This window comes from Carassius gibelio, chromosome B19 (genome assembly GCF_023724105.1).
Source record: "Carassius gibelio isolate Cgi1373 ecotype wild population from Czech Republic chromosome B19, carGib1.2-hapl.c, whole genome shotgun sequence".
Classification (NCBI taxonomy): domain Eukaryota; kingdom Metazoa; phylum Chordata; class Actinopteri; order Cypriniformes; family Cyprinidae; genus Carassius; species Carassius gibelio.
Window position 1 is genome coordinate 1,573,905 of NC_068414.1, and position 20,168 is coordinate 1,594,072.

The 20,168-nt window shown below is 47.4% G+C and overlaps 11 non-coding genes across 11 annotated transcripts; 4 read left to right on the forward strand and 7 right to left on the reverse strand.

The window, feature by feature from the left end:
* Nucleotides 1–658: 658 nt before the first annotated feature.
* Nucleotides 659–730, reverse strand: trnad-guc (transfer RNA aspartic acid (anticodon GUC)). The gene has a single exon. It is a non-coding gene; the product is annotated as a tRNA-Asp (tRNA).
* Nucleotides 731–2,734: 2,004 nt separating this feature from the next.
* trnad-guc (transfer RNA aspartic acid (anticodon GUC)) lies at nucleotides 2,735–2,806 on the reverse strand. Its single transcript has one exon. It is a non-coding gene; the product is annotated as a tRNA-Asp (tRNA).
* Nucleotides 2,807–3,827: 1,021 nt separating this feature from the next.
* Nucleotides 3,828–3,942, forward strand: LOC127980474 (U5 spliceosomal RNA). The gene has a single exon (XR_008159498.1). It is a non-coding gene; the product is annotated as a U5 spliceosomal RNA (small nuclear RNA).
* A 2,339-nt stretch (nucleotides 3,943–6,281) lies between these two features.
* Nucleotides 6,282–6,353, reverse strand: trnad-guc (transfer RNA aspartic acid (anticodon GUC)). Its single transcript has one exon. It is a non-coding gene; the product is annotated as a tRNA-Asp (tRNA).
* A 1,021-nt stretch (nucleotides 6,354–7,374) lies between these two features.
* On the forward strand, nucleotides 7,375–7,489 carry LOC127980475 (U5 spliceosomal RNA). Its single transcript, XR_008159499.1, has one exon. It is a non-coding gene; the product is annotated as a U5 spliceosomal RNA (small nuclear RNA).
* Nucleotides 7,490–9,827: 2,338 nt separating this feature from the next.
* On the reverse strand, nucleotides 9,828–9,899 carry trnad-guc (transfer RNA aspartic acid (anticodon GUC)). Its single transcript has one exon. It is a non-coding gene; the product is annotated as a tRNA-Asp (tRNA).
* A 2,005-nt stretch (nucleotides 9,900–11,904) lies between these two features.
* On the reverse strand, nucleotides 11,905–11,976 carry trnad-guc (transfer RNA aspartic acid (anticodon GUC)). The gene has a single exon. It is a non-coding gene; the product is annotated as a tRNA-Asp (tRNA).
* Nucleotides 11,977–12,996: 1,020 nt separating this feature from the next.
* On the forward strand, nucleotides 12,997–13,111 carry LOC127980476 (U5 spliceosomal RNA). Its single transcript, XR_008159500.1, has one exon. It is a non-coding gene; the product is annotated as a U5 spliceosomal RNA (small nuclear RNA).
* Nucleotides 13,112–15,058: 1,947 nt separating this feature from the next.
* trnad-guc (transfer RNA aspartic acid (anticodon GUC)) lies at nucleotides 15,059–15,130 on the reverse strand. The gene has a single exon. It is a non-coding gene; the product is annotated as a tRNA-Asp (tRNA).
* A 2,007-nt stretch (nucleotides 15,131–17,137) lies between these two features.
* On the reverse strand, nucleotides 17,138–17,209 carry trnad-guc (transfer RNA aspartic acid (anticodon GUC)). Its single transcript has one exon. It is a non-coding gene; the product is annotated as a tRNA-Asp (tRNA).
* Nucleotides 17,210–18,230: 1,021 nt separating this feature from the next.
* On the forward strand, nucleotides 18,231–18,345 carry LOC127980477 (U5 spliceosomal RNA). The gene has a single exon (XR_008159501.1). It is a non-coding gene; the product is annotated as a U5 spliceosomal RNA (small nuclear RNA).
* The last annotated feature ends 1,823 nt before the right edge of the window (nucleotides 18,346–20,168 follow it).

A 20,168-nucleotide genomic window follows, 5' to 3' on the forward strand; every position in this document is an offset into this window, starting at 1 on the left:
GTGACGGGATGCAAATTCTTGAAGGCTCTCTTTAGTGACGGGTCCAAACAAAGATCTCATCTGCTCCTCTAGCCCTATCGGCGACTCGTGCACTTCGAGCCTTCTTAGTGACGGCGCAAGTTGCTGACTGCTGACTGCGTTGGTGGTATAGTGGTGAGCATAGCTGTCTTCCAAGCAGTTGACCCCGGATTCGATTCCCGGCCAACGCATATGCTTTGGCTCGGGCTGACGTCGAAGCAGAACTCCCTCTGTGACCTGTGCCTCCACCCAAAACTTTTGGATGGAATAATTTCGGATGGACCCATCATTAGCTGAAGTCGCATAACACTTGCAACACTACCGGTAGCAGGGGTCATTGTTTGGACTCTTTTTTTTTTTTTTTTTTTTTTTTAATTGCGCTTTAAACAAAAAGTATTGTGTCAATGCAACTGAACAACATTTATTAGGAACACAGTGCGTCAATAAAGCTACTGACTTCCGCCTGCGTTGGTGGTATAGTGGTGAGCATAGCTGCCTTCCAAGCAGTTGACCCGGGTTCGATTCCCGGCCAACGCATGTCCTTTGGCTCGGGCTGACGTCGAAGCAGAACTCCTTCTGTGACCTGCGACTCCAACCAAACTTTTTGGATGGATCATTCGGAAGACGAAAAGAACCAGCTCTCCCCGTCGGGGAATCGAACCCCGGTCTTCCGCGTGACAGGCGGAGATACTGTCCACTATACTAACGAGGAGCCGTGCATGCTGCCGTTTCCCCCCCAACTGACGGCACTGCACTGACATAACTAAACAATGCATGGCTTCTTCTGACGCAGACCCAGCCCTAGCACCGTAAAATTTCTGATGGACCCATCATTAGCTGAAGTCGCATAACACTTGGAACACTACCCGTAGCAGGGGTCATTGTTTGGACTCTTTTTTTTTTTTTTTTTTTTTTTAAATTGCGCTTTAAACAAAAAGTATTGCGTCAATGCAACTGAACAACATTAATTAGGAACACAGTGCGTCAAAAAGCAAAATGACAGTTAAAGGCATTTCGTTATTGAACTCTTTGATGACATCATTCAGCTAAGTTCAGTTTAAATAGTATCTGTGCAATAATTTGCAATCAAGTCAACGATATCGCTGTACATGAAGTGTCCCCAGCTCCGCCTGCCAGAAGCGACAGAGGGAAGAAACCAAAACTCGATCGGTGAAAGGATGGAGAAAAAACCCGGTGAGAAACCAGGCTCAGTCGGGGAGACAGTTCTCCCCTTGTCAGACGAAACCAGTAGATCAGCTCCAGGCTGCAGGAATGTCAGACTGTGCAGAAGAATCATCTGTTTCCTGTGGTCTTGTCCAGGTGGTCTTTACAGGGGATTTGTATCTGCGGCTCATCTAGTTGTCACGGTCTCCGCTGTGTTTCTGGGCCATAGAGGTCCTTTCTAGGTGTTGATCCACCATCTTCTCTGGATACGGACTGGATCCGGGTGACTGAAGCGGATACAGACTGGATCAATCAAGTCAACGATATCGCTGTACATGAAGTGTCCCCAGCTCCGCCTGCCAGAAGCGACAGAGGCAAGAAACCAAAACTCGATCGGTGAAAGGATGGAGAAAAAACCCGGTGAGAAACCAGGCTCAGTCGGGGAGACAGTTCTCCCCTTGTCAGACGAAACAGGTAGATTAGCTCCAGGCTGCAGGAATGTCAGACTGTGCAGAAGAATCATCTGTTTCCTGTGGTCTTGTCCAGGTGGTCTTTACAGGGGATTTGTATCTGCGGCTCATCTAGTTGTCACGGTCTCCGCTGTGTTTCTGGGCCATAGAGGTCCTTTCTAGGTGTTGATCCACCATCTTCTCTGGATACGGACTGGATCCGGGTGACTGAAGCGGATACAGACTGGATCTGGTGGCTACGGTGACCTCGGAATAAGGGATTTCTTTAAAAGACTTTTTTTTTCATATAAGATTTTATCCAACTTTTCAGATAGAGGCATGAGAAAGAGAGTGCCTTGATTGGGCTTTTGGTTATTATAGGCACTCTCTGCGTTTGACCACTTCGTGTTTATTTAGCCGGATGGGAAGGCAGCGCTTTCTTGTACGTGACGGGATGCAAATTCTTGAAGGCTCTCTTTAGTGACGGGTCCAAACAAAGATCTCATCTGCTCCTCTAGCCCTATCGGCGACTCGTGCACTTCGAGCCTTCTTAGTGACGGCGCAAGTTGCTGACTGCTGACTGCGTTGGTGGTATAGTGGTGAGCATAGCTGTCTTCCAAGCAGTTGACCCCGGATTCGATTCCCGGCCAACGCATATGCTTTGGCTCGGGCTGACGTCGAAGCAGAACTCCCTCTGTGACCTGTGCCTCCACCCAAAACTTTTGGATGGAATAATTTCGGATGGACCCATCATTAGCTGAAGTCGCATAACACTTGCAACACTACCGGTAGCAGGGGTCATTGTTTGGACTCTTTTTTTTTTTTTTTTTTTTTTTAATTGCGCTTTAAACAAAAAGTATTGTGTCAATGCAACTGAACAACATTTATTAGGAACACAGTGCGTCAATAAAGCTACTGACTTCCGCCTGCGTTGGTGGTATAGTGGTGAGCATAGCTGCCTTCCAAGCAGTTGACCCGGGTTCGATTCCCGGCCAACGCATGTCCTTTGGCTCGGGCTGACGTCGAAGCAGAACTCCTTCTGTGACCTGCGACTCCAACCAAACTTTTTGGATGGATCATTCGGAAGACGAAAAGAACCAGCTCTCCCCGTCGGGGAATCGAACCCCGGTCTTCCGCGTGACAGGCGGAGATACTGTCCACTATACTAACGAGGAGCCGTGCATGCTGCCGTTTCCCCCCCAACTGACGGCACTGCACTGACATAACTAAACAATGCATGGCTTCTTCTGACGCAGACCCAGCCCTAGCACCGTAAAATTTCTGATGGACCCATCATTAGCTGAAGTCGCATAACACTTGGAACACTACCCGTAGCAGGGGTCATTGTTTGGACTCTTTTTTTTTTTTTTTTTTTTTTTAAATTGCGCTTTAAACAAAAAGTATTGCGTCAATGCAACTGAACAACATTAATTAGGAACACAGTGCGTCAAAAAGCAAAATGACAGTTAAAGGCATTTCGTTATTGAACTCTTTGATGACATCATTCAGCTAAGTTCAGTTTAAATAGTATCTGTGCAATAATTTGCAATCAAGTCAACGATATCGCTGTACATGAAGTGTCCCCAGCTCCGCCTGCCAGAAGCGACAGAGGGAAGAAACCAAAACTCGATCGGTGAAAGGATGGAGAAAAAACCCGGTGAGAAACCAGGCTCAGTCGGGGAGACAGTTCTCCCCTTGTCAGACGAAACCAGTAGATCAGCTCCAGGCTGCAGGAATGTCAGACTGTGCAGAAGAATCATCTGTTTCCTGTGGTCTTGTCCAGGTGGTCTTTACAGGGGATTTGTATCTGCGGCTCATCTAGTTGTCACGGTCTCCGCTGTGTTTCTGGGCCATAGAGGTCCTTTCTAGGTGTTGATCCACCATCTTCTCTGGATACGGACTGGATCTGGTGGCTACGGTGACCTCGGAATAAGGGATTTCTTTAAAAGACTTTTTTTTTCATATAAGATTTTATCCAACTTTTCAGATAGAGGCATGAGAAAGAGATTGCCTTGATTGGGCTTTTGGTTATTGGTGGACTGAGAGGACTTTTTTGAGTTTTACTCCTCCCTTTTGGAGTAGGGGGGGGGGGGTGCTGACGAAACACATGTGGGCAGGCATTGTCACCCTTGATGACCCTTGGCGAGCGTAGTAGTTTAACAGAGGCAGCGCACAGGCCCGAGGATTTGGAGACACAGCTCGAGTTTCTCTTCATTGTCGCATAAATCTTTCGCCTTTTACTAAAGATTTCCGTGGAGGGGAACTTTTGCGAGTGACCTGTATTTTTGGGTGCTCTGCTCACAGCAGAGCTACATCGAAATGTCAAGAGCAGAATCAGTTTGACCGTCCGGCAGCATGCTGCGAGAGGGCTTGCCACTGGTCATCGTCTGAATAGGCACTCTCTGCGTTTGACCACTTCGTGTTTATTTAGCCGGATGGGAAGGCAGCGCTTTCTTGTACGTGACGGGATGCAAATTCTTGAAGGCTCTCTTTAGTGACGGGTCCAAACAAAGATCTCATCTGCTCCTCTAGCCCTATCGGCGACTCGTGCACTTCGAGCCTTCTTAGTGACGGCGCAAGTTGCTGACTGCTGACTGCGTTGGTGGTATAGTGGTGAGCATAGCTGCCTTCCAAGCAGTTGACCCGGATTCGATTCCCGACCAACGCATGTCCTTTGGCTCGGGCTGACGTCGAAGCAGAACTCCCTCTGTGACCTGTGCCTCCACCCAAAACTTTTGGATGGAATAATTTCGGATGGACCCATCATTAGCTGAAGTCGCATAACACTTGCAACACTACCCGTAGCAGGGGTCATTGTTTGGACTCTTTTTTTTTTTTTTTTTTTTTTTTTAATTGCGCTTTAAACAAAAAGTATTGTGTCAATGCAACTGAACAACATTTATTAGGAACACAGTGCGTCAAAAAGCAAAATGACAGTTAAAGGCATTTCGTTATTGAACTCTTTGATGACATCATTCAGCTAAGTTCAGTTTAAATAGTATCTGTGCAATAATTTGCAATCAAGTCAACGATATCGCTGTACATGAAGTGTCCCCAGCTCCGCCTGCCAGAAGCGACAGAGGGAAGAAACCAAAACTCGATCGGTGAAAGGATGGAGAAAAAACCCGGTGAGAAACCAGGCTCAGTCGGGGAGACAGTTCTCCCCTTGTCAGACGAAACAGGTAGATTAGCTCCAGGCTGCAGGAATGTCAGACTGTGCAGAAGAATCATCTGTTTCCTGTGGTCTTGTCCAGGTGGTCTTTACAGGGGATTTGTATCTGCGGCTCATCTAGTTGTCACGGTCTCCGCTGTGTTTCTGGGCCATAGAGGTCCTTTCTAGGTGTTGATCCACCATCTTCTCTGGATACGGACTGGATCCGGGTGACTGAAGCGGATACAGACTGGATCAATCAAGTCAACGATATCGCTGTACATGAAGTGTCCCCAGCTCCGCCTGCCAGAAGCGACAGAGGCAAGAAACCAAAACTCGATCGGTGAAAGGATGGAGAAAAAACCCGGTGAGAAACCAGGCTCAGTCGGGGAGACAGTTCTCCCCTTGTCAGACGAAACAGGTAGATTAGCTCCAGGCTGCAGGAATGTCAGACTGTGCAGAAGAATCATCTGTTTCCTGTGGTCTTGTCCAGGTGGTCTTTACAGGGGATTTGTATCTGCGGCTCATCTAGTTGTCACGGTCTCCGCTGTGTTTCTGGGCCATAGAGGTCCTTTCTAGGTGTTGATCCACCATCTTCTCTGGATACGGACTGGATCCGGGTGACTGAAGCGGATACAGACTGGATCTGGTGGCTACGGTGACCTCGGAATAAGGGATTTCTTTAAAAGACTTTTTTTTTCATATAAGATTTTATCCAACTTTTCAGATAGAGGCATGAGAAAGAGATTGCCTTGATTGGGCTTTTGGTTATTATAGGCACTCTCTGCGTTTGACCACTTCGTGTTTATTTAGCCGGATGGGAAGGCAGCGCTTTCTTGTACGTGACGGGATGCAAATTCTTGAAGGCTCTCTTTAGTGACGGGTCCAAACAAAGATCTCATCTGCTCCTCTAGCCCTATCGGCGACTCGTGCACTTCGAGCCTTCTTAGTGACGGCGCAAGTTGCTGACTGCTGACTGCGTTGGTGGTATAGTGGTGAGCATAGCTGTCTTCCAAGCAGTTGACCCCGGATTCGATTCCCGGCCAACGCATATGCTTTGGCTCGGGCTGACGTCGAAGCAGAACTCCCTCTGTGACCTGTGCCTCCACCCAAAACTTTTGGATGGAATAATTTCGGATGGACCCATCATTAGCTGAAGTCGCATAACACTTGCAACACTACCGGTAGCAGGGGTCATTGTTTGGACTCTTTTTTTTTTTTTTTTTTTTTTTAATTGCGCTTTAAACAAAAAGTATTGTGTCAATGCAACTGAACAACATTTATTAGGAACACAGTGCGTCAATAAAGCTACTGACTTCCGCCTGCGTTGGTGGTATAGTGGTGAGCATAGCTGCCTTCCAAGCAGTTGACCCGGGTTCGATTCCCGGCCAACGCATGTCCTTTGGCTCGGGCTGACGTCGAAGCAGAACTCCTTCTGTGACCTGCGACTCCAACCAAACTTTTTGGATGGATCATTCGGAAGACGAAAAGAACCAGCTCTCCCCGTCGGGGAATCGAACCCCGGTCTTCCGCGTGACAGGCGGAGATACTGTCCACTATACTAACGAGGAGCCGTGCATGCTGCCGTTTCCCCCCCAACTGACGGCACTGCACTGACATAACTAAACAATGCATGGCTTCTTCTGACGCAGACCCAGCCCTAGCACCGTAAAATTTCTGATGGACCCATCATTAGCTGAAGTCGCATAACACTTGGAACACTACCCGTAGCAGGGGTCATTGTTTGGACTCTTTTTTTTTTTTTTTTTTTTTTTAAATTGCGCTTTAAACAAAAAGTATTGCGTCAATGCAACTGAACAACATTAATTAGGAACACAGTGCGTCAAAAAGCAAAATGACAGTTAAAGGCATTTCGTTATTGAACTCTTTGATGACATCATTCAGCTAAGTTCAGTTTAAATAGTATCTGTGCAATAATTTGCAATCAAGTCAACGATATCGCTGTACATGAAGTGTCCCCAGCTCCGCCTGCCAGAAGCGACAGAGGGAAGAAACCAAAACTCGATCGGTGAAAGGATGGAGAAAAAACCCGGTGAGAAACCAGGCTCAGTCGGGGAGACAGTTCTCCCCTTGTCAGACGAAACCAGTAGATCAGCTCCAGGCTGCAGGAATGTCAGACTGTGCAGAAGAATCATCTGTTTCCTGTGGTCTTGTCCAGGTGGTCTTTACAGGGGATTTGTATCTGCGGCTCATCTAGTTGTCACGGTCTCCGCTGTGTTTCTGGGCCATAGAGGTCCTTTCTAGGTGTTGATCCACCATCTTCTCTGGATACGGACTGGATCTGGTGGCTACGGTGACCTCGGAATAAGGGATTTCTTTAAAAGACTTTTTTTTTCATATAAGATTTTATCCAACTTTTCAGATAGAGGCATGAGAAAGAGATTGCCTTGATTGGGCTTTTGGTTATTGGTGGACTGAGAGGACTTTTTTGAGTTTTACTCCTCCCTTTTGGAGTAGGGGGGGGGGGGTGCTGACGAAACACATGTGGGCAGGCATTGTCACCCTTGATGACCCTTGGCGAGCGTAGTAGTTTAACAGAGGCAGCGCACAGGCCCGAGGATTTGGAGACACAGCTCGAGTTTCTCTTCATTGTCGCATAAATCTTTCGCCTTTTACTAAAGATTTCCGTGGAGGGGAACTTTTGCGAGTGACCTGTATTTTTGGGTGCTCTGCTCACAGCAGAGCTACATCGAAATGTCAAGAGCAGAATCAGTTTGACCGTCCGGCAGCATGCTGCGAGAGGGCTTGCCACTGGTCATCGTCTGAATAGGCACTCTCTGCGTTTGACCACTTCGTGTTTATTTAGCCGGATGGGAAGGCAGCGCTTTCTTGTACGTGACGGGATGCAAATTCTTGAAGGCTCTCTTTAGTGACGGGTCCAAACAAAGATCTCATCTGCTCCTCTAGCCCTATCGGCGACTCGTGCACTTCGAGCCTTCTTAGTGACGGCGCAAGTTGCTGACTGCTGACTGCGTTGGTGGTATAGTGGTGAGCATAGCTGCCTTCCAAGCAGTTGACCCGGATTCGATTCCCGGCCAACGCATGTCCTTTGGCTCGGGCTGACGTCGAAGCAGAACTCCCTCTGTGACCTGTGCCTCCACCCAAAACTTTTGGATGGAATAATTTCGGATGGACCCATCATTAGCTGAAGTCGCATAACACTTGCAACACTACCCGTAGCAGGGGTCATTGTTTGGACTCTTTTTTTTTTTTTTTTTTTTTTTTTAATTGCGCTTTAAACAAAAAGTATTGTGTCAATGCAACTGAACAACATTTATTAGGAACACAGTGCGTCAAAAAGCAAAATGACAGTTAAAGGCATTTCGTTATTGAACTCTTTGATGACATCATTCAGCTAAGTTCAGTTTAAATAGTATCTGTGCAATAATTTGCAATCAAGTCAACGATATCGCTGTACATGAAGTGTCCCCAGCTCCGCCTGCCAGAAGCGACAGAGGGAAGAAACCAAAACTCGATCGGTGAAAGGATGGAGAAAAAACCCGGTGAGAAACCAGGCTCAGTCGGGGAGACAGTTCTCCCCTTGTCAGACGAAACAGGTAGATTAGCTCCAGGCTGCAGGAATGTCAGACTGTGCAGAAGAATCATCTGTTTCCTGTGGTCTTGTCCAGGTGGTCTTTACAGGGGATTTGTATCTGCGGCTCATCTAGTTGTCACGGTCTCCGCTGTGTTTCTGGGCCATAGAGGTCCTTTCTAGGTGTTGATCCACCATCTTCTCTGGATACGGACTGGATCCGGGTGACTGAAGCGGATACAGACTGGATCAATCAAGTCAACGATATCGCTGTACATGAAGTGTCCCCAGCTCCGCCTGCCAGAAGCGACAGAGGCAAGAAACCAAAACTCGATCGGTGAAAGGATGGAGAAAAAACCCGGTGAGAAACCAGGCTCAGTCGGGGAGACAGTTATCCCCTTGTCAGACGAAACAGGTAGATTAGCTCCAGGCTGCAGGAATGTCAGACTGTGCAGAAGAATCATCTGTTTCCTGTGGTCTTGTCCAGGTGGTCTTTACAGGGGATTTGTATCTGCGGCTCATCTAGTTGTCACGGTCTCCGCTGTGTTTCTGGGCCATAGAGGTCCTTTCTAGGTGTTGATCCACCATCTTCTCTGGATACGGACTGGATCCGGGTGACTGAAGCGGATACAGACTGGATCTGGTGGCTACGGTGACCTCGGAATAAGGGATTTCTTTAAAAGACTTTTTTTTTCATATAAGATTTTATCCAACTTTTCAGATAGAGGCATGAGAAAGAGATTGCCTTGATTGGGCTTTTGGTTATTATAGGCACTCTCTGCGTTTGACCACTTCGTGTTTATTTAGCCGGATGGGAAGGCAGCGCTTTCTTGTACGTGACGGGATGCAAATTCTTGAAGGCTCTCTTTAGTGACGGGTCCAAACAAAGATCTCATCTGCTCCTCTAGCCCTATCGGCGACTCGTGCACTTCGAGCCTTCTTAGTGACGGCGCAAGTTGCTGACTGCTGACTGCGTTGGTGGTATAGTGGTGAGCATAGCTGTCTTCCAAGCAGTTGACCCCGGATTCGATTCCTGGCCAACGCATATGCTTTGGCTCGGGCTGACGTCGAAGCAGAACTCCCTCTGTGACCTGTGCCTCCACCCAAAACTTTGGATGGAATAATTTCGGATGGACCCATCATTAGCTGAAGTCGCATAACACTTGCAACACTACCGGTAGCAGGGGTCATTGTTTGGACTCTTTTTTTTTTTTTTTTTTTTTTTAATTGCGCTTTAAACAAAAAGTATTGTGTCAATGCAACTGAACAACATTTATTAGGAACACAGTGCGTCAATAAAGCTACTGACTTCCGCCTGCGTTGGTGGTATAGTGGTGAGCATAGCTGCCTTCCAAGCAGTTGACCCGGGTTCGATTCCCGGCCAACGCATGTCCTTTGGCTCGGGCTGACGTCGAAGCAGAACTCCTTCTGTGACCTGCGACTCCAACCAAACTTTTTGGATGGATCATTCGGAAGACGAAAAGAACCAGCTCTCCCCGTCGGGGAATCGAACCCCGGTCTTCCGCGTGACAGGCGGAGATACTGTCCACTATACTAACGAGGAGCCGTGCATGCTGCCGTTTCCCCCCCAACTGACGGCACTGCACTGACATAACTAAACAATGCATGGCTTCTTCTGACGCAGACCCAGCCCTAGCACCGTAAAATTTCTGATGGACCCATCATTAGCTGAAGTCGCATAACACTTGGAACACTACCCGTAGCAGGGGTCATTGTTTGGACTCTTTTTTTTTTTTTTTTTTTTTTTTAAATTGCGCTTTAAACAAAAAGTATTGCGTCAATGCAACTGAACAACATTAATTAGGAACACAGTGCGTCAAAAAGCAAAATGACAGTTAAAGGCATTTCGTTATTGAACTCTTTGATGACATCATTCAGCTAAGTTCAGTTTAAATAGTATCTGTGCAATAATTTGCAATCAAGTCAACGATATCGCTGTACATGAAGTGTCCCCAGCTCCGCCTGCCAGAAGCGACAGAGGGAAGAAACCAAAACTCGATCGGTGAAAGGATGGAGAAAAAACCCGGTGAGAAACCAGGCTCAGTCGGGGAGACAGTTCTCCCCTTGTCAGACGAAACCAGTAGATCAGCTCCAGGCTGCAGGAATGTCAGACTGTGCAGAAGAATCATCTGTTTCCTGTGGTCTTGTCCAGGTGGTCTTTACAGGGGATTTGTATCTGCGGCTCATCTAGTTGTCACGGTCTCCGCTGTGTTTCTGGGCCATAGAGGTCCTTTCTAGGTGTTGATCCACCATCTTCTCTGGATACGGACTGGATCCGGGTGACTGAAGCGGATACAGACTGGATCAATCAAGTCAACGATATCGCTGTACATGAAGTGTCCCCAGCTCCGCCTGCCAGAAGCGACAGAGGCAAGAAACCAAAACTCGATCGGTGAAAGGATGGAGAAAAAACCCGGTGAGAAACCAGGCTCAGTCGGGGAGACAGTTCTCCCCTTGTCAGACGAAACAGGTAGATTAGCTCCAGGCTGCAGGAATGTCAGACTGTGCAGAAGAATCATCTGTTTCCTGTGGTCTTGTCCAGGTGGTCTTTACAGGGGATTTGTATCTGCGGCTCATCTAGTTGTCACGGTCTCCGCTGTGTTTCTGGGCCATAGAGGTCCTTTCTAGGTGTTGATCCACCATCTTCTCTGGATACGGACTGGATCCGGGTGACTGAAGCGGATACAGACTGGATCTGGTGGCTACGGTGACCTCGGAATAAGGGATTTCTTTAAAAGACTTTTTTTTTCATATAAGATTTTATCCAACTTTTCAGATAGAGGCATGAGAAAGAGATTGCCTTGATTGGGCTTTTGGTTATTATAGGCACTCTCTGCGTTTGACCACTTCGTGTTTATTTAGCCGGATGGGAAGGCAGCGCTTTCTTGTACGTGACGGGATGCAAATTCTTGAAGGCTCTCTTTAGTGACGGGTCCAAACAAAGATCTCATCTGCTCCTCTAGCCCTATCGGCGACTCGTGCACTTCGAGCCTTCTTAGTGACGGCGCAAGTTGCTGACTGCTGACTGCGTTGGTGGTATAGTGGTGAGCATAGCTGTCTTCCAAGCAGTTGACCCCGGATTCGATTCCCGGCCAACGCATATGCTTTGGCTCGGGCTGACGTCGAAGCAGAACTCCCTCTGTGACCTGTGCCTCCACCCAAAACTTTTGGATGGAATAATTTCGGATGGACCCATCATTAGCTGAAGTCGCATAACACTTGCAACACTACCGGTAGCAGGGGTCATTGTTTGGACTCTTTTTTTTTTTTTTTTTTTTTTTAATTGCGCTTTAAACAAAAAGTATTGTGTCAATGCAACTGAACAACATTTATTAGGAACACAGTGCGTCAATAAAGCTACTGACTTCCGCCTGCGTTGGTGGTATAGTGGTGAGCATAGCTGCCTTCCAAGCAGTTGACCCGGGTTCGATTCCCGGCCAACGCATGTCCTTTGGCTCGGGCTGACGTCGAAGCAGAACTCCTTCTGTGACCTGCGACTCCAACCAAACTTTTTGGATGGATCTTTCGGAAGACAAAAATAACCAGCTCTCCCCGTCGGGGAATCGAACCCCGGTCTTCCGCGTGACAGGCGGAGATACTGTCCACTATACTAACGAGGAGCCGTGCATGCTGCCGTTTCCCCCCCAACTGACGGCACTGCACTGACATAACTAAACAATGCATGGCTTCTTCTGACGCAGACCCAGCCCTAGCACCGTAAAATTTCTGATGGACCCATCATTAGCTGAAGTCGCATAACACTTGGAACACTACCCGTAGCAGGGGTCATTGTTTGGACTCTTTTTTTTTTTTTTTTTTTTTTTTAAATTGCGCTTTAAACAAAAAGTATTGCGTCAATGCAACTGAACAACATTAATTAGGAACACAGTGCGTCAAAAAGCAAAATGACAGTTAAAGGCATTTCGTTATTGAACTCTTTGATGACATCATTCAGCTAAGTTCAGTTTAAATAGTATCTGTGCAATAATTTGCAATCAAGTCAACGATATCGCTGTACATGAAGTGTCCCCAGCTCCGCCTGCCAGAAGCGACAGAGGGAAGAAACCAAAACTCGATCGGTGAAAGGATGGAGAAAAAACCCGGTGAGAAACCAGGCTCAGTCGGGGAGACAGTTCTCCCCTTGTCAGACGAAACCAGTAGATCAGCTCCAGGCTGCAGGAATGTCAGACTGTGCAGAAGAATCATCTGTTTCCTGTGGTCTTGTCCAGGTGGTCTTTACAGGGGATTTGTATCTGCGGCTCATCTAGTTGTCACGGTCTCCGCTGTGTTTCTGGGCCATAGAGGTCCTTTCTAGGTGTTGATCCACCATCTTCTCTGGATAAGGACTGGATCTGGTGGCTACGGTGACCTCGGAATAAGGGATTTCTTTAAAAGACTTTTTTTTTCATATAAGATTTTATCCAACTTTTCAGATAGAGGCATGAGAAAGAGATTGCCTTGATTGGGCTTTTGGTTATTGGTGGACTGAGAGGACTTTTTTGAGTTTTACTCCTCCCTTTTGGAGTAGGGGGGGGGGTGCTGACGAAACACATGTGGGCAGGCATTGTCACCCTTGATGACCCTTGGCGAGCGTAGTAGTTTAACAGAGGCAGCGCACAGGCCCGAGGGTTTGGAGACACAGCTCGAGTTTCTCTTCATTGTCGCATAAATCTTTCGCCTTTTACTAAAGATTTCCGTGGAGGGGAACTTTTGCGAGTGACCTGTATTTTTGGGTGCTCTGCTCACAGCAGAGCTACATCGAAATGTCAAGAGCAGAATCAGTTTGACCGTCCGGCAGCATGCTGCGAGAGGGCTTGCCACTGGTCATCATCTGAATAGGCACTCTCTGCGTTTGACCACTTCGTGTTTATTTAGCCGGATGGGAAGGCAGCGCTTTCTTGTACGTGACGGGATGCAAATTCTTGAAGGCTCTCTTTAGTGACGGGTCCAAACAAAGATCTCATCTGCTCCTCTAGCCCTATCGGCGACTCGTGCACTTCGAGCCTTCTTAGTGACGGCGCAAGTTGCTGACTGCTGACTGCGTTGGTGGTATAGTGGTGAGCATAGCTGCCTTCCAAGCAGTTGACCCGGATTCGATTCCCGGCCAACGCATGTCCTTTGGCTCGGGCTGACGTCGAAGCAGAACTCCCTCTGTGACCTGTGCCTCCACCCAAAACTTTTGGATGGAATAATTTCTGATGGACCCGTCATTAGCTGAAGTCGCATAACACTTGGAACACTACCCGTAGCAGGGGTCATTGTTTGGACTCTTTTTTTTTTTTTTTTTTTTTTAAATTGCGCTTTAAACAAAAAGTATTGCGTCAATGCAACTGAACAACATTAATTAGGAACACAGTGCGTCAAAAAGCAAAATGACAGTTAAAGGCATTTCGTTATTGAACTCTTTGATGACATCATTCAGCTAAGTTCAGTTTAAATAGTATCTGTGCAATAATTTGCAATCAAGTCAACGATATCGCTGTACATGAAGTGTCCCCAGCTCCGCCTGCCAGAAGCGACAGAGGGAAGAAACCAAAACTCGATCGGTGAAAGGATGGAGAAAAAACCCGGTGAGAAACCAGGCTCAGTCGGGGAGACAGTTCTCCCCTTGTCAGACGAAACAGGTAGATTAGCTCCAGGCTGCAGGAATGTCAGACTGTGCAGAAGAATCATCTGTTTCCTGTGGTCTTGTCCAGGTGGTCTTTACAGGGGATTTGTATCTGCGGCTCATCTAGTTGTCACGGTCTCCGCTGTGTTTCTGGGCCATAGAGGTCCTTTCTAGGTGTTGATCCACCATCTTCTCTGGATACGGACTGGATCCGGGTGACTGAAGCGGATACAGACTGGATCTGGTGGCTACGGTGACCTCGGAATAAGGGATTTCTTTAAAAGACTTTTTTTTTCATATAAGATTTTATCCAACTTTTCAGATAGAGGCATGAGAAAGAGATTGCCTTGATTGGGCTTTTGGTTATTATAGGCACTCTCTGCGTTTGACCACTTCGTGTTTATTTAGCCGGATGGGAAGGCAGCGCTTTCTTGTACGTGACGGGATGCAAATTCTTGAAGGCTCTCTTTAGTGACGGGTCCAAACAAAGATCTCATCTGCTCCTCTAGCCCTATCGGCGACTCGTGCACTTCGAGCCTTCTTAGTGACGGCGCAAGTTGCTGACTGCTGACTGCGTTGGTGGTATAGTGGTGAGCATAGCTGTCTTCCAAGCAGTTGACCCCGGATTCGATTCCCGGCCAACGCATATGCTTTGGCTCGGGCTGACGTCGAAGCAGAACTCCCTCTGTGACCTGTGCCTCCACCCAAAACTTTTGGATGGAATAATTTCGGATGGACCCATCATTAGCTGAAGTCGCATAACACTTGCAACACTACCGGTAGCAGGGGTCATTGTTTGGACTCTTTTTTTTTTTTTTTTTTTTTTTAATTGCGCTTTAAACAAAAAGTATTGTGTCAATGCAACTGAACAACATTTATTAGGAACACAGTGCGTCAATAAAGCTACTGACTTCCGCCTGCGTTGGTGGTATAGTGGTGAGCATAGCTGCCTTCCAAGCAGTTGACCCGGGTTCGATTCCCGGCCAACGCATGTCCTTTGGCTCGGGCTGACGTCGAAGCAGAACTCCTTCTGTGACCTGCGACTCCAACCAAACTTTTTGGATGGATCATTCGGAAGACGAAAAGAACCAGCTCTCCCCGTCGGGGAATCGAACCCCGGTCTTCCGCGTGACAGGCGGAGATACTGTCCACTATACTAACGAGGAGCCGTGCATGCTGCCGTTTCCCCCCCAACTGACGGCACTGCACTGACATAACTAAACAATGCATGGCTTCTTCTGACGCAGACCCAGCCCTAGCACCGTAAAATTTCTGATGGACCCATCATTAGCTGAAGTCGCATAACACTTGGAACACTACCCGTAGCAGGGGTCATTGTTTGGACTCTTTTTTTTTTTTTTTTTTTTTTTTTAAATTGCGCTTTAAACAAAAAGTATTGCGTCAATGCAACTGAACAACATTAATTAGGAACACAGTGCGTCAAAAAGCAAAATGACAGTTAAAGGCATTTCGTTATTGAACTCTTTGATGACATCATTCAGCTAAGTTCAGTTTAAATAGTATCTGTGCAATAATTTGCAATCAAGTCAACGATATCGCTGTACATGAAGTGTCCCCAGCTCCGCCTGCCAGAAGCGACAGAGGGAAGAAACCAAAACTCGATCGGTGAAAGGATGGAGAAAAAACCCGGTGAGAAACCAGGCTCAGTCGGGGAGACAGTTCTCCCCTTGTCAGACGAAACCAGTAGATCAGCTCCAGGCTGCAGGAATGTCAGACTGTGCAGAAGAATCATCTGTTTCCTGTGGTCTTGTCCAGGTGGTCTTTACATGGGATTTGTATCTGCGGCTCATCTAGTTGTCACGGTCTCCGCTGTGTTTCTGGGCCATAGAGGTCCTTTCTAGGTGTTGATCCACCATCTTCTCTGGATACGGACTGGATCCGGGTGACTGAAGCGGATACAGACTGGATCAATCAAGTCAACGATATCGCTGTACATGAAGTGTCCCCAGCTCCGCCTGCCAGAAGCGACAGAGGCAAGAAACCAAAACTCGATCGGTGAAAGGATGGAGAAAAAACCCGGTGAGAAACCAGGCTCAGTCGGGGAGACAGTTCTCCCCTTGTCAGACGAAACAGGTAGATTAGCTCCAGGCTGCAGGAATGTCAGACTGTGCAGAAGAATCATCTGTTTCCTGTGGTCTTGTCCAGGTGGTCTTTACAGGGGATTTGTATCTGCGGCTCATCTAGTTGTCACGGTCTCCGCTGTGTTTCTGGGCCATAGAGGTCCTTTCTAGGTGTTGATCCACCATCTTCTCTGGATACGGACTGGATCCGGGTGACTGAAGCGGATACAGACTGGATCTGGTGGCTACGGTGACCTCGGAATAAGGGATTTCTTTAAAAGACTTTTTTTTTCATATAAGATTTTATCCAACTTTTCAGATAGAGGCATGAGAAAGAGATTGCCTTGATTGGGCTTTTGGTTATTATAGGCACTCTCTGCGTTTGACCACTTCGTGTTTATTTAGCCGGATGGGAAGGCAGCGCTTTCTTGTACGTGACGGGATGCAAATTCTTGAAGGCTCTCTTTAGTGACGGGTCCAAACAAAGATCTCATCTGCTCCTCTAGCCCTATCGGCGACTCGTGCACTTCGAGCCTTCTTAGTGACGGCGCAAGTTGCTGACTGCTGACTGCGTTGGTGGTATAGTGGTGAGCATAGCTGTCTTCCAAGCAGTTGACCCCGGATTCGATTCCCGGCCAACGCATATGCTTTGGCTCGGGCTGACGTCGAAGCAGAACTCCCTCTGTGACCTGTGCCTCCACCCAAAACTTTTGGATGGAATAATTTCGGATGGACCCATCATTAGCTGAAGTCGCATAACACTTGCAACACTACCGGTAGCAGGGGTCATTGTTTGGACTCTTTTTTTTTTTTTTTTTTTTTTTTAATTGCGCTTTAAACAAAAAGTATTGTGTCAATGCAACTGAACAACATTTATTAGGAACACAGTGCGTCAATAAAGCTACTGACTTCCGCCTGCGTTGGTGGTATAGTGGTGAGCATAGCTGCCTTCCAAGCAGTTGACCCGGGTTCGATTCCCGGCCAACGCATGTCCTTTGGCTCGGGCTGACGTCGAAGCAGAACTCCTTCTGTGACCTGCGACTCCAACCAAACTTTTTGGATGGATCATTCGGAAGACGAAAATAACCAGCTCTCCCCGTCGGGGAATCGAACCCCGGTCTTCCGCGTGACAGGCGGAGATACTGTCCACTATACTAACGAGGAGCCGTGCATGCTGCCGTTTCCCCCCCAACTGACGGCACTGCACTGACATAACTAAACAATGCATGGCTTCTTCTGACGCAGACCCAGCCCTAGCACCGTAAAATTTCTGATGGACCCATCATTAGCTGAAGTCGCATAACACTTGGAACACTACCCGTAGCAGGGGTCATTGTTTGGACTCTTTTTTTTTTTTTTTTTTTTTTTTAAATTGCGCTTTAAACAAAAAGTATTGCGTCAATGCAACTGAACAACATTAATTAGGAACACAGTGCGTCAAAAAGCAAAATGACAGTTAAAGGCATTTCGTTATTGAACTCTTTGATGACATCATTCAGCTAAGTTCAGTTTAAATAGTATCTGTGCAATAATTTGCAATCAAGTCAACGATATCGCTGTACATGAAGTGTCCCCAGCTCCGCCTGCCAGAAGCGACAGAGGGAAGAAACCAAAACTCGATCGGTGAAAGGATGGAGAAAAAACCCGGTGAGAAACCAGGCTCAGTCGGGGAGACAGTTCTCCCCTTGTCAGACGAAACCAGTAGATCAGCTCCAGGCTGCAGGAATGTCAGACTGTGCAGAAGAATCATCTGTTTCCTGTGGTCTTGTCCAGGTGGTCTTTACAGGGGATTTGTATCTGCGGCTCATCTAGTTGTCACGGTCTCCGCTGTGTTTCTGGGCCATAGAGGTCCTTTCTAGGTGTTGATCCACCATCTTCTCTGGATACGGACTGGATCTGGTGGCTACGGTGACCTCGGAATAAGGGATTTCTTTAAAAGACTTTTTTTTTCATATAAGATTTTATCCAACTTTTCAGATAGAGGCATGAGAAAGAGATTGCCTTGATTGGGCTTTTGGTTATTGGTGGACTGAGAGGACTTTTTTGAGTTTTACTCCTCCCTTTTGGAGTAGGGGGGGGGGGTGCTGACGAAACACATGTGGGCAGGCATTGTCACCCTTGATGACCCTTGGCGAGCGTAGTAGTTTAACAGAGGCAGCGCACAGGCCCGAGGGTTTGGAGACACAGCTCGAGTTTCTCTTCATTGTCGCATAAATCTTTCGCCTTTTACTAAAGATTTCCGTGGAGGGGAACTTTTGCGAGTGACCTGTATTTTTGGGTGCTCTGCTCACAGCAGAGCTACATCGAAATGTCAAGAGCAGAATCAGTTTGACCGTCCGGCAGCATGCTGCGAGAGGGCTTGCCACTGGTCATCATCTGAATAGGCACTCTCTGCGTTTGACCACTTCGTGTTTATTTAGCCGGATGGGAAGGCAGCGCTTTCTTGTACGTGACGGGATGCAAATTCTTGAAGGCTCTCTTTAGTGACGGGTCCAAACAAAGATCTCATCTGCTCCTCTAGCCCTATCGGCGACTCGTGCACTTCGAGCCTTCTTAGTGACGGCGCAAGTTGCTGACTGCTGACTGCGTTGGTGGTATAGTGGTGAGCATAGCTGCCTTCCAAGCAGTTGACCCGGATTCGATTCCCGGCCAACGCATGTCCTTTGGCTCGGGCTGACGTCGAAGCAGAACTCCCTCTGTGACCTGTGCCTCCACCCAAAACTTTTGGATGGAATAATTTCTGATGGACCCGTCATTAGCTGAAGTCGCATAACACTTGGAACACTACCCGTAGCAGGGGTCATTGTTTGGACTCTTTTTTTTTTTTTTTTTTTTTTAAATTGCGCTTTAAACAAAAAGTATTGCGTCAATGCAACTGAACAACATTAATTAGGAACACAGTGCGTCAAAAAGCAAAATGACAGTTAAAGGCATTTCGTTATTGAACTCTTTGATGACATCATTCAGCTAAGTTCAGTTTAAATAGTATCTGTGCAATAATTTGCAATCAAGTCAACGATATCGCTGTACATGAAGTGTCCCCAGCTCCGCCTGCCAGAAGCGACAGAGGGAAGAAACCAAAACTCGATCGGTGAAAGGATGGAGAAAAAACCCGGTGAGAAACCAGGCTCAGTCGGGGAGACAGTTCTCCCCTTGTCAGACGAAACAGGTAGATTAGCTCCAGGCTGCAGGAATGTCAGACTGTGCAGAAGAATCATCTGTTTCCTGTGGTCTTGTCCAGGTGGTCTTTACAGGGGATTTGTATCTGCGGCTCATCTAGTTGTCACGGTCTCCGCTGTGTTTCTGGGCCATAGAGGTCCTTTCTAGGTGTTGATCCACCATCTTCTCTGGATACGGACTGGATCCGGGTGACTGAAGCGGATACAGACTGGATCTGGTGGCTACGGTGACCTCGGAATAAGGGATTTCTTTAAAAGACTTTTTTTTTCATATAAGATTTTATCCAACTTTTCAGATAGAGGCATGAGAAAGAGATTGCCTTGATTGGGCTTTTGGTTATTATAGGCACTCTCTGCGTTTGACCACTTCGTGTTTATTTAGCCGGATGGGAAGGCAGCGCTTTCTTGTACGTGACGGGATGCAAATTCTTGAAGGCTCTCTTTAGTGACGGGTCCAAACAAAGATCTCATCTGCTCCTCTAGCCCTATCGGCGACTCGTTCACTTCGAGCCTTCTTAGTGACGGCGCAAGTTGCTGACTGCTGACTGCGTTGGTGGTATAGTGGTGAGCATAGCTGCCTTCCAAGCAGTTGACCCCGGATTCGATTCCCGGCCATCGCATATGCTTTGGCTCGGGCTGACGTCGAAGCAGAACTCCCTCTGTGACCTGTGCCTCCACCCAAAACTTTTGGATGGAATAATTTCGGATGGACCCATCATTAGCTGAAGTCGCATAACACTTGCAACACTACCGGTAGCAGGGGTCATTGTTTGGACTCTTTTTTTTTTTTTTTTTTTAATTGCGCTTTAAACAAAAAGTATTGTGTCAATGCAACTGAACAACATTTATTAGGAACACAGTGCGTCAATAAAGCTACTGACTTCCGCCTGCGTTGGTGGTATAGTGGTGAGCATAGCTGCCTTCCAAGCAGTTGACCCGGGTTC